The sequence below is a fragment of the Copadichromis virginalis genome, linkage group LG23 (assembly GCF_057382275.1).
Source record: "Copadichromis virginalis isolate Kocher_CV1m ecotype Utaka linkage group LG23, C_Virginalis_male_GT1.1, whole genome shotgun sequence".
Lineage (NCBI taxonomy): Eukaryota > Metazoa > Chordata > Actinopteri > Cichliformes > Cichlidae > Copadichromis > Copadichromis virginalis.
In genome coordinates this window covers 47,290,573-47,303,573 of record NC_140639.1, presented here as the reverse complement: position 1 = coordinate 47,303,573, position 13,001 = coordinate 47,290,573, and the positions used below count along the sequence as shown (strand labels likewise).

General features: G+C 40.6%; 1 long non-coding RNA gene and 1 pseudogene across 1 annotated transcript; both read right to left on the bottom strand.

Annotated features, from left to right (window-relative positions):
- Positions 1–8,499: 8,499 nt before the first annotated feature.
- On the bottom strand, positions 8,500–8,608 carry LOC146681865 (5S ribosomal RNA; annotated as a pseudogene).
- Positions 8,609–12,346: 3,738 nt separating this feature from the next.
- LOC146681864 (uncharacterized) lies at positions 12,347–13,001 on the bottom strand. The gene is made up of 2 exons (XR_014918278.1): positions 12,595–13,001; positions 12,347–12,515 (listed from the first exon to the last, which is right to left on the bottom strand). It is a non-coding gene; the product is annotated as an uncharacterized LOC146681864 (long non-coding RNA).

The following is a 13,001-nucleotide window of genomic DNA, read 5'->3' as shown; positions in this document are numbered from 1 at the left end:
CATGTTTGTGTAGCGCTTCATGTTGATGTATATATGCCATATATGGGCTCAAAGACGCAAAGTTGACAGGAAATGTGGTTGCTAAGCTGCTGCTATGTGCGCTGAATCTATTTATGGCTAAGGCAGTTGTGTAGTATAAAAAGGGCTGACATGGAAATCACTGATCTTTTTTACTCTTGTCCCTTGGCTTTCTTTCGTGGTCCTTTTTGAGTGATCCTCAGCTTGACACAGGTCAGTCTTTAGACTTGTTATATTTTAACTTTGATTTTATGTCTCTTTACTTTTGCATAACCTTTTACTTGTAATAAAACTTCAGGTCACGATTAACTTTTTCATCCGAGTATTAAAAACAATTTTTATATTTAAAAAGATGTTAGTTTGTCCAATTTCTCATGAGTGCAGATGTGGTAAAACACATATTTTTATCATTTAAGTACAAGTACATGTGCTTGGGTTAAAATTAGTCTAGTAAACTTTGAGATTCAACTTCTTTACTCAAAAGTGAGGAAAATAAAATCTCTAAAATGTACTTGAGTGCATTGTAAAGCCTATTTCTACAATCTATTTTGGTGCAAAGCTAAACAAACCTCATTACTAATATAATAAAAAATATAAAGAAATTAAAACTTTATTTAAACTTAAATTATAATTATAATGAATATAATATGTTATCTTGTAATCTTTTGTAACACAAGTAGAGAAAAACAAAGTTTTAAAAAAGTTCTATTTGCTGTTGTCAACATCGTAAACAGGCCAACTGACCTCAACACCTAAATATTTGAAGTTTCTATTGTGAGCTCCAATAGATGAGGCAGACATGGCAGAAACACACCAGACAGAATAATACAGTGGAAGTAAAACCTGGAGCTAGGAAATTAGAGTGCCAGTCAACTGGTTCAGGTGCAGCAGGTGGGCGGATCCTCCAAATTGCTCACAAGTATTTGGCTGCTTCACTTCGTTTGTTCCAAAAAAACATGTCAGCTTTTAGATGCATGTTGACTGTTTACTTTCCTAACATTACTATTTTTCATATTTTACTTGCATGTATCATATACAGTCAACTTTACATAATTTCTGTTTAAACAAATATCTTCATTCAAACTGATCTTACATGCAGCTGCTGTTCATTCAACCATTTAGTTTATTAACTTATAGCAATTAATCTGACATTTCAGAGAATTTCCTTCCCTGAAGATCTTCATTGATCCCTGCGTCAGAGAGCCGACTCCCACCAAACACTGCACTGCACAACAAATCACTCTGCTAACTGAAGAAACAGGTAAAAGTAATACATCTTTACCAGTTGTTGTTTTGGTTCATCCAACTGGGATCATCCAGTTTGTTGTATTAAATGTGTATTTTAAATGTGTTTTAATGTGTAAGCATGTTCAAATGGTAAAACGTTTCAGAAACAAACAAACTGACTACTTTACTTACTCTTATCAGTGTTCTTTTTTTGTCTTCAAAATAGAAATATGAAGCTCTCCATTTTCTTGCTGGTGGTGCTCTCTGTCACTGTGCTCTGTGTGGATTACGAACATGTTAAGAAGGTCAAAAATCAGCGTATCATCGAACCAGACACAAAAATGTCGTCTGTTTCTTCTAGAAGATCAACACAAGAAAGTGATGACGAACGTGTTAAACACTTCATAGACCAGCATATCATCGAAACAGAAGAGTCATGTGATAAACTAATAGAAGACCGGAAGATCAAAGATGTTAATGGTAAAGATAAAAAAAAAAGAAACACCTTCATCTTTAGCACTTTTAAAAAGGTCAAAGATATTTGTAAAGAAGAACAACGTGTTTATAAAAATGACAATCTTTATAGAAGCTCTGAAGAGATGGAGCTTTTGCACTGCAAACTGCAAAATGACAAAAGAAAATACGAAGGCGTAAAGATAAAGAAGCATATTGAAATTGCATGTGTGAAAATCGGCCATGTTCTTCAACCTGTACACTTCGAATGCTGCTGTTGATTTGAGAGCTGCTCTGTACTCACTGTGATCTTTCTATCATTGTTTCATGATGTTGCTTTGGATTTCTTCAGATTTGGAATTCTTAAGACTTTGTAAAGTTTGCATAAACAATAATGGGAATATTATTATTAAGGAAATATGGAAGAATTGTTTGTAAGTGAATGTGGAATAATACCACAATCACAAGAGTTATTGAAAGAACTTTTGACTTTCTTGTCTCACTTGCATAAGTAAACATTACATTCTGACATTTTTTTCTAACCGGCTGTTCATCCTGTTCTCTCAGATCACAGACATTGCTTGTCTTTCAGCATTCAATAAATAATCTACAAAAAAAACCAAGTTGCTGCTCCAGAGAATTTTTTTATACTTAAAACAAAGCTCTTGTAAAACCACAAACACTCACTGGTTTTAAAATCATTGATGAAGAGAGGAGCTACAGATTTTGTCTTAGTGCTGAGGTCTGAGTTAGTGCTGGAGTTCATCTGGACTGCATTGGATTTCTATCTGCTCCATGTGTGGGAATAAGCAGAGACAACTAACAAAGAACTTTCAGCAGTAGGGCTGGGCGATATATCGAGCTTTTAAATATATCGATATATTTTTATACGAGATATGAGATGTGACAATATCGTTTACATCAATATTGTCTATTTTACATTATAATTATACTTGTGGAGCCACAATTTTGTCTCTCTTTCGTCCACTTTTGTCTTTGAGAACAAAAAGAATAAATGGCTCTGTATTTGGTGCTTGTTTATGTGTTTCTATGCAAAGCACCCTGTGATGTTAATGATAGGGGTGCAACAATACTCGTATTGATATTGAACCATTCGATACAGTGTTTTCGGTTCGGTATGCATATGTATCGAACAATTCAACATTTTTAATTTATTTTATCAACTTTTCTTCTGACGATGCTGTCTGTGTTGAGCACTCAGTGGATCTGTGTTCGACTACTCCGCCTAGGCTGCACTGTCGAGTGTAGATCCACTGAGCGCAGCGCAAGCTAGCAAGACTGAAGCTCAGCTCGTTGCAACATGGCAACTGCCTCACGCTACCCGAAATTGAACCTCCCCCACCGTCATTGAGATCTGGCGTTTGGAACTATCTCGGTTTTCATGTGAAGCATGACCCAGATGGTAAGCGCATCATGGACAAAAGTAAAACAGTATGTCGGATGTGCCACGCAATGCTCAATTGGTGGGAACTAGTGCGTTAGCGCAGTTAGCGTGTTAACATTTTGACGCCGTCCAGCCCCACGCACGGGTCGATCCACGGTAACTCGTTAACGGAGATTTGCAGCGTTATGGCGTTAATGTCATTTTAACAAGGTTAACGCTGACAGCACTAGTGGGAACACAATGAATATGACTGCACATTTACGCCGACATCATCCTAGTGCAAAGACAAGTGGAAGCAGACAAAAACAACAAGCACGCATGCTACAAACTTTACCTGAGTCATTTAGACAGCCGTTAGCACAGGATTCTCCTTATGGGGACCTGATATGTTTAATATGCTGCTGAGAATATAGCCCAGAAGAAGCGTATAGTATAGCTTTTATTTTGGAAAGAGCCATTTCTCTGTAATAAACTCTCTTTTTGCATTGAAAAAATATCGAACTGTGACACCAAAGTATCGAACCGAACCGTGAATTTTGTGTATCATTGCATCCCTAGTTAATGATGACCATGTCTCTCAATTTGAAATGACTCCAACAAAGTTACATTTTTGTTTTTAATATGCTTTTAATTCTATTAACAGACTCAGTTCTATTAACAGCTCTCTGATATACATTAGCATTATAATATTAGGGAGAAAACTGGCCGTCCCTGTTCAGTCATTAATAATAAATAACCTCTTAGTTCACTTGCCTCAGTTCTGCTGTGTTCACGAAATCAGCGGAGCGGGAGGTGGCTTACTGGGCTTAAGCCCGGGTTGTTGTTTCAGAAGCCCGGGGTCTTTTGGAGTGTAATTTGTTTCATAGTTAGTTGCCTGACTGACAACTATATAAAACAAAAAACTACACACAATATTCGAAGCACATAGCGCACAGTCCTAAATTCCCCCTAATTTTGCTATGATCCGAGCTCAGGCACTAGCCGACTGAGCAGAGGCGGAGCCAGACATCTTATAGGGCTTTGGAGCGTGATGTCACGTGAGGGGGGGCCACGTCCCCTCCCGCTATGACAATAGGCCAAACAAAGCACAGGGAACCTCCAAAAGTTGATTCTGTTCATCTGGACGTAGCAATTTGTGGGAGAAACGTTTCGTCACTCATCCAAGTGACTTCTTCTGTCATGGTCCTGGGCCATGTTGGCCCAGTGTTCTTAGTTTCCTTGTATGTTTGTATTTTGTTCCTTGCTTAGGCCATGTTTTCTGAGTTGCCCTGTTGTGTTGTTCCCTAAGTGTTTTCCCTTCATGGCTTTTACCCCCTGTGTGCCCCTCTGTGTATCTGTGAGCCCTCGTCTCTCCTTATGTTTTATTCCATGCTTCCCCTGCCCATTATGTCTAAGTTCTCCCCGTGCTCTCTCTTCTCCTGTCTGAACCTCTGTGCACTTCCTGTTTACCTTGTGACTCTCACGCCCGTACATGTCATGTTCAGTTCACCCCGCCCTGTCTCGTTATGATTATCAGTGTCACCTGTGTTCCCACTTTCCTCGTTAACCCTCTGTGTATTTCTGTCTGCGTCTCCCTCTGTTCAGCGTGACGTCGTCCCTCATGCTGTGTGTGATTCCCCCGTGTTTCCTGGTGAGCTTTATGTTAGTTTTTCCCAGTTTAGTTTTGTATCTCCTATTATCTTTGGTCAGCAATAAAGCTGCTTTTTGAGTTCATCCCCGTGTGTGTGAGTTTTGCATTTTGGGTCCTCCTCCTGCCTGCCACACAGCCGAGCCTTGACATCTTCAGTCTCAGCTGACTGCAGGTTTCCTCAATCTTATAAACAGTACATTTGCATAATGACTGAAACCAGCCGACTGAAGGAACAACGGGCTGGGAGGTCAGTTCCATCATCATTATGCACATTCTCATGACCATTGATCAACAACCACTGATCACAGCCGACTGATCAACAGCCATGAGTACCATTCACAGAGAGTTGGGGAATGGCTGCAATCACAGTTAAAACCTTCGTAGAAAATAAGTCCAGTATTACAGAATGAAATCAAATTATTGTGTTTGTTGGTGAGAAAACTTACAAACATACAGTACAGCACTTCAGTGTCACACTGCTAGCGATCGAAGATTTAAGTAAATTTGACAGCTGATCAAGACGCAGAACACAATGCGCTGTAAAAAAAAAAAAAAAAAAAAAAAAAAAAAGCATGTAAAATTGCAAAAACCAAACTGCGACACAGCGAGGCCGCGTTATAGCAAGGGACCACTGTATTATATATGCAGGACACCTTGAACTAGTTTTTTTTTAATTCAGCAGCAAGTCAATGCTGTCATGTAAAGTCTGAATTCAAACACAGGTTGGGGAAACCTGCACTGAGCTGACTGAAGATATCAAACATTTCCAGTAAGACATTTGACCAGGTCTTTTAAGACGTCCCATTAACCAAGCAGCATTCTCAAGCTGCTGCTGCACTCTTAAGAGATTCATAACTTAATCCTCATAGCACAGTCAGAAGAAAACAAACAAACATACAGTCATGTGGAAAAGATTGTTTTCATAGAAATCTATTGCATACTCTGAAAAACTAAGAACACTCCAGGATTCAGTCATTTACCTTTTAGCAGCAATAGTGTCACCAAATTGTTTCTGTATGACTATCAGTGTTTCACAAGGATGTTTGGCTCACTCTTCTTTACATTGTTTCTTCACATCATTGAAGTTTCTGACATTTATTTATGTGTTTATATGTTGACAGCTGGTATGAGATTGCAACTTTACTACCAAACTTGCATCCATGCAGACTTTCTCTTTGCAACCCTTCCAACCAAGCCTTCAACCTTTTTCTAATTGTACTGTCATGGACTTTAATATTTAACATGCCAACTGAGGCCTGTAGAGTCTGACATATAATCTTGGATTTTTGGGCTTTTTCTGACCATTGCACAGTTTGACCTTGGCGTGAATTTTCTGGGACATGATTCCTGGGAAGATTATGATAATTGTGTTAACTGTCAAATATTATGCTTTCGTAAAGGTGCTCACACTTGCTGATAAACAGTTAATCAAGTGCAGTTCATTAGCAGCATCTGGCTGCTATTACAAATGAAGAAGATAATTATCTTCTTCATTTGTATTGAAGCATTAAAGTTGCTTTCTGAATTACAGGAGGCTGTCTGGTGTGAAGCAATAAACTGAGAACGTATCACCCTCTAGAGTCTACAGACAAAGCATCCAAATCACGTGATTGATTTAAGATGACATCAAACCCTCACTGAGTCTCGTTTCAGTTTGGGTCAGAAATGCGGACGCCAAACTACATACCAGTTTTGAAAATCACCTTTAGTGCAAGAAGAAACAGTAAAAACGGCATCTTCTAAGGAAAAATGTAAATAAAACACAACTTCAATTTCCTATTGGGGGGGAATGCAGCATGACAGCCAAAATTATATGACAGCATGTGGTATTTGCTATGGAAAGGGGTTCTTGGAGTGAATGCAAAATAAAGAACAGCAACACTGACAGCAAATTTTGAGATTTGAGAGATTTCTGGAATTTTTTGACTGTGTAGTCTAGCTTTGTGTGTGTGTGTACGTGTGTGTGTGTGTGTGTATGTTTGTTTATCAAAAATACAGTCAGAATGAAATAATAACTGTAAATTCTTATTTGTACTGTTGTTCTGAAAAGAATGAACTCAAACAAGGCAAAATAAGCAGTTTGTAAAAGTGAAATTAATGAAGGTAAACTCAAAAGTAACCAAAAACTGCCATTTATAACCTTAAATTACACAAAGATTGCATTATAACATATGTAGTTAGTGTGATAACATCTAGAGTTATTGCATTCATAGAAGTTTCTTCTGCTCTCAGAACAGATTCAGTTGTTCACAGTTTTGGCACACGGTGCATTACCAAGCTGCAAACACTCATAAGGTGCTGAGTTGTGGTCATGAAAAGAAGAAAGTGGTTAGCGAAAATTCTGATGCAGTGTCATCTGATGGTTGTGACAGCACGGCTTCACGGAAAGTCATGTATTGAATATTTTCTCATGCAGTTTTTTATTCTGTATATTTCATGTTCATTTACTTGACCAAGCCTCTGATGTGTAAATCAGATCCAACTGAATGTCATCAGAACATATTATATTATGAAATTTGTTTTCTTTTACTAATAAGTCGAGGTTGAGGATTTGGAGTAGCACTAAATATAGAAGTTTTCTATTTCTGATGATCAGTTTCAATGGTTGATTGTAAACTCACTTTACTAGTCCTCCTCCTTCATTATTCCATCCGGCAAATCAGCCCCGGAGCATGATCCTACCACCACCAGGCTTAACATCTGGTACAGTGTTCTCAGTTTTCAAAGGATCACCTTTGATACGCCAAACATACTGTTGTCATTGTGGACATATAGCTCAGTCATAGTCTAGTCTGCCCAGAAAGCTGTCTTTCCAGAAGGGGTTGGGATCCTCAGTTCACAGTAATAACAAATTCCCACTGATCTAAGGGGGACTCTTTGGTCTTCTTCCAGTCCTTGGCCAAGTGGTAACATATCCAAACAACTTGTAATTACAAACGATTATTTAAACCGAATCTGTAAGTGTATAAAAATGGCTTAAAATGGTTTACAGTGAGTTCCTTGGACTTTCTGTTGTTCTAAATATTGGTCAATCCAACAAGTGCTTTCAAGCTGATCCTTTTTACGCTGCGAAGAGAAACTAACACTTGTAGTCGGCCATGATCACTAATGAGAAGTTAATAGGGCTTGTTGAGTTATGAGGTGCAGAACCTTCAGCACCTCACATGAAAAGATTTGACTGTGTGTATGCTTTTGGCACTGTGTGCATTTGAGAAAATCCAAAATAAATTCAAACTTGTTTTTGAAAGCTGTTTTATAAATTTCAGTGGTATATTATTCATGCAATAGGGAGTTGTCTTCTTCAACTACTGGGGCTGAAATAAGTTCATCTAGTTTAGAAACTTCCACTGAACAGTCTATTATACTGTCAGAACAAAGCATATGCTTTTAAGAACTTAAACACTTTGAATGAGAATAATAGAAATTTTCCATTATAGCTTCTACTCAAGTACAATCAATAAAGAAAACAACAAACTCTTTGATGTTTGTTTTGAAGGAAAAGTAATTTCCTGTAAATGTTTATCTGTGTGAGATTTTTCAGAAAACATCAATTTTGTTTAAACGTGAGATACATTGCCTATTCTTTCCTTGTTCTACTTTTATCTCATCATTAATCTGATTACTGTTTAAGACAAGATGGAAATATAATATTCTCATGTTAAAAAGATAGAAAAAAGATTTTATTACCCAGAAATCTAACTTTTCATGCCTGTGAGCATAAACATGAGCAGCAGCGCTCTCTGCACTTTGTGTGTGGAAGTGCAAAAGCTTACAGCGCCTGGTATTCCCAGGCGGTCTCCCATCCAAGTACTGACCAGGCCCGACCCTGCTTAGCTTCCGAGATCAGACGAGTTCAGGGTGGTATGGCCGTAAGCGAGAGAAGAGCACAGAAACAGCCTTTTTAAACATGCTGTGATATCACCCTGAACACGCCCGATGTGTTCTAAGGTGCATTTAAAACCCAGGATGGCATGGAGCTACCTGCCAGAGAGCAGCAGGTAAGTGCATGGTCCCTCCTGCTAGCCCTCAATGTCTACGTGTATTTAAAATTGAGAGGTGGGCAACGACGCCAGGGGTGAGGTGTACACCCTGATGGTAACTTGGATTCCGTGCAGCGTGCCCACCCCCAAGATCCTATATGTATGTGTAATGAGAGTGTGAGTAATGTGAATGTCTAAGTTGTGAGATAAAATTGAGGCAGAGGCAGCCAGAAGGGGACAGAGGGGGGGATGCCTCCTGTGCACCCTAGTGACACACCCCTACTCCAAGTCCCTGCATGTGTGGGTGGTTGTGGTGGAGCAGGAAGAGGGAGGCAGCTGGAGATGGGGAGGGAAGGAAGGGAGGGGCAAGTGACCCCTCCCTGGGGCCAGCTCCCCCGCTGACCCCAGTAGGCACCCCCATACTCCGCGACCCGCCAGGGAAAGGGGGCCCAGGCCCATCCGGGCCGGGGCCCAGTGCAGCAGCGCTGCCCGGCCGCACAGAGCCCGGGACAGTCCACCCAACCCCACCACAGAGAAAACTGCACCCACCCCACCATCCACTCATCTTCCAGACTACATAAGACAATAGACGCCCAGGCTGAGATCTTCCTCCACCTCTCCTGTATCTCCCCCTCCTGCAGAGAGTTCCTGAAGAGAGGAAAGCTCCTGCAAGATGTGACCATCTCCCCCACCAGTTGAAGAGCCCCCCCCAGGTGGCTCGACGCACCGGCGGCACCCTGCGCCCCCATACACCCACCCGCCCACAACGACCAGCAAATACATAAAAGATGGTAAAAGTGATTCCATCTTTGTGTCTCCTCCCATTGTTTCCCCAGTCTGTCTAGTTCCCATATTCCCAGGACACCGCTGGACAACAAGTGGGTATTCCAAGACTGAGAGACAGCCAGAGTTGGCAAAAGATCAGACATTCTTAAGTAGAAGTAAAAATACTATTGTTCCAGTGAAAGTTAAAGTACTGATTCAACTTCATTACTCAGTTAAAGCAAAAAAAGTACAGGCTCGAAGCGCTTACAGAGAAACGCATACAACAGAATACAACAGAATGCTGTTCGCGGCAGTAACACACACTTGGAGGAGAGGCTCCAGCCGTCCATTCCAGCCCTATCCCTAACATTAACTCTAACCGTAACTTTAACCTTAACCCTATCAGGTCTTGTTTTACAAAGCGATTCATGATTAGAACAAAAAACACATTTACACATACTGATGATTTGTCACATAGCATCGTTACCTGTTGGGATGAGAACGTGTTGTTTCCAGTGGCGTGTCTAGAAAATTTTTGTTGGGGGGGCCAGGTAGGGGCACAGATTTGGAGAAGGGTGGCAGATTTAATTGGCAGATAATGTTAAAAAAAAATTCTACCAACCGTTAACCATAATTCAATAACCCTATAAACCTAATAACCGAATGCGCTTTTAACTCTTATTAGAATGAGATTTTAACCACTACGGTGCAAAGTTTTTAGATACTGCGTTGATAAAGTACAAGAGATACAATCAGTCAGTGTTTATTCAGCAGTCAAGGACATCAATATTTGCATAGTATTTTTACTGACATGTAGTGCACATATGTTTTGGGCAAAAACATTTTTTAATATTAAAATACGAACATTTTAACATACAATTGGCAAATTAGCCAATGCCAATGCAAAACTTTATCTGTCTATTAAAAAAAGAAGATAATCTTCTTACAAACTGTTGTTTGATTTTGAAACAGGAAGACTAACATTTGAATAAAACCTGAAAGCAAGTAAATACTTTCTATGCTGCCTTATGGTAAACTTTGGTAATATTGATGTATAAAGAACAACACTGGCTGATGATGAAATACAGTCAGCTGGCATGGTGACACTGCCAGTATGAACCTGCAGGGCTGGACTGGGACGAAAAATTGGGCATTTTCACTACAGACCAGCCCACCAGGTATTAAAGCCATAAAGCCTTTGAATGAAAACAAACGCTGTTGTGACAGTGATGTACACTGTCTTTTTGGTATATGTATGATTTCTATACATTTTACGTCAGATAAAAACTTTGTTCGCAAGATTCAGATAATTATTTAATAAAAGCTAAATATTTGAAATGAGAATAAGAAAGAAAAGTATTTCCTTGTGCCCCCCTTTCCCTATTAAAGCCCTACCTGGCCCCCCTGGCAAAACTTTCCTAGACCCGCCCCTGCACAGTTACCAGCTGTCAGCTACTTAGAAAAGGATGCTGGTGTTATTTGTCTCTCAGAAACAGTTCATAACTTCCCTTCAACTCATTCATGTCACCTAAAAGGTAAACCTGTTTCTCCATCACTGTTCAGCTCTGATGATTCAGTAAGGACATCTCCTGGTTTCATCTTCATGATTCCCTCTCACCAGATATACAAACCGACATCATGACCAGCAGCTTTACAGCTGTGGCTCCAGCAAACATCAGCTGATACTAGAAATTAATATTAAATAAATTCTAACAACAGCTGATCAAGCTTAAATGTGCTGCTGTTGTTTAGCGCGACATCCGCTGGTTTCCTGTTTCTGGCGCAAAGTGGGCGATAAACAAACAAGAGAGAAAAGCCGATCAGCTGATCATTGATCAGTTTCATGATTGAAGTAGAAACAGGAGAGGGAGGGGGAGAGAATGAGAGAAGAAGTTATTTTTACACATCGGCCAGCATCTGGCCAATCCACCACGTCTCATTGTTCATGCCGTTACAAAAAGAAAAAGTCATCAGCCCACCGGGCAAATGCCCGGTATGCCCGATGGCCAGTCCAGCTATGTTAACCTGTTAATCTTTCGCCAAAACATTGTTTTCTGCGGTGCCGTCTTTTGTGCTTGGCTCTCCTACCTTTGCTAACATGATGCTCATAATGCAGAAGCCGATGCTGCATTCACTCACACTCGGATATCAGAGCTTCACTGTGAAAACATAATCATACATTTGATATTTCATTGAATTTTATTGTTTTAGCTTCGGGGTGGCCAGTCTGGTTGGGGGGGTGGCCTGTGCCCCCCCAGGCCACCCCGCTGGACACGCCACTGGTTGTTTCCAAAACACCACAAATTGGGGTGTCTGTAGCTCAGGTAGAGCAGGAAACTTACTAATCAGAAAGTTGCTGGTTCAATCCCCCTCTGCTCCAGCCTGCATGCCAAATATCCTTGGGCAAGATGCTAACCCCAAGTTGCTCTCCGATGCATCCATCGGGAGGATGAATGCGTATTAATGTTAGATAGAAAGCACTTACAGAGAAAAAGCATAGAAAAAAGTGAGTGCATGAATGAGGCAAGTTGTAGAGAGTAGAAAAGTTTTATACAAGAACCAGTTCATTTACCGTTATATTTTAGTTTTATTTTCAGTTCTGTACTTTTTACATGTAATATTGATTCATTAGATTGACTACATGTATTAGACCTAACTTGCTGACAGCAAATTTAAACGACCGTAATAATTTATTTTCAGCGTCTGAAATATTTATTTAGTTTGTTTTTTGTTTTCTTTTTGGCTCCTGATATTAGTCAACTACTATTTGTCAATGTTGAACTAATAATGAATCTAAGAACAGCTATTTGTCACGGTTGTCCAGCGTCAACCGTGGGGATGTGAGGAAGGAGGAGCCAGGCACGGAGCTCTGAATGCAAGCAGTGCGTTTATTTACAGTGAATGGAAAATAACAATAAATCCGCAGTGCGTTCCCGACTCCCGTGAAATGTCCTCTTCCCAGTGCTAGTGTTCCTTGTCTCCGCTCCTCAGTGTCTGAGCACCCCGTGCTCGCTGCCCTCTCGTCTCCACGCTTCTCCTGGGGAGATAACAAACAGGCAGCCGTAAGACACATACAATGCGGCAGACTATCCGTACTGACTGGCCGAGAGACTAACGTGAAGTCACGCAATGATCCAGCGTCAGAGAGAGCGCCACCGCATTCTTAAGTAGCTCCTCCGACAAGGCTTGATCAGCTGTGTGATGGTCTTCAGGTGTGGCCAACCACCTGGCAGGGCCACACCCACCAGGCCTGAAGGTGCCTGTAAACAGGTGCTCTCAGAAACGCCGGCATACACACACACACACACACACACACACACACACACCTGCAAGCAGGGAGAAGGAGGGACAGCACACCAAAAACACACATGTCCATAACTGCTGGGTCGTTTAGACTCCTGAGCTGTGCACGAGGGGTCGACCACCCACTGGAAGGCCGGGTTTGCTGTATGTAAATAAAAGTGCCCATGTGACATCTGGGACACAGTGTGACTAGAACTCTCTTTTTGTTCTTAACTTAAAA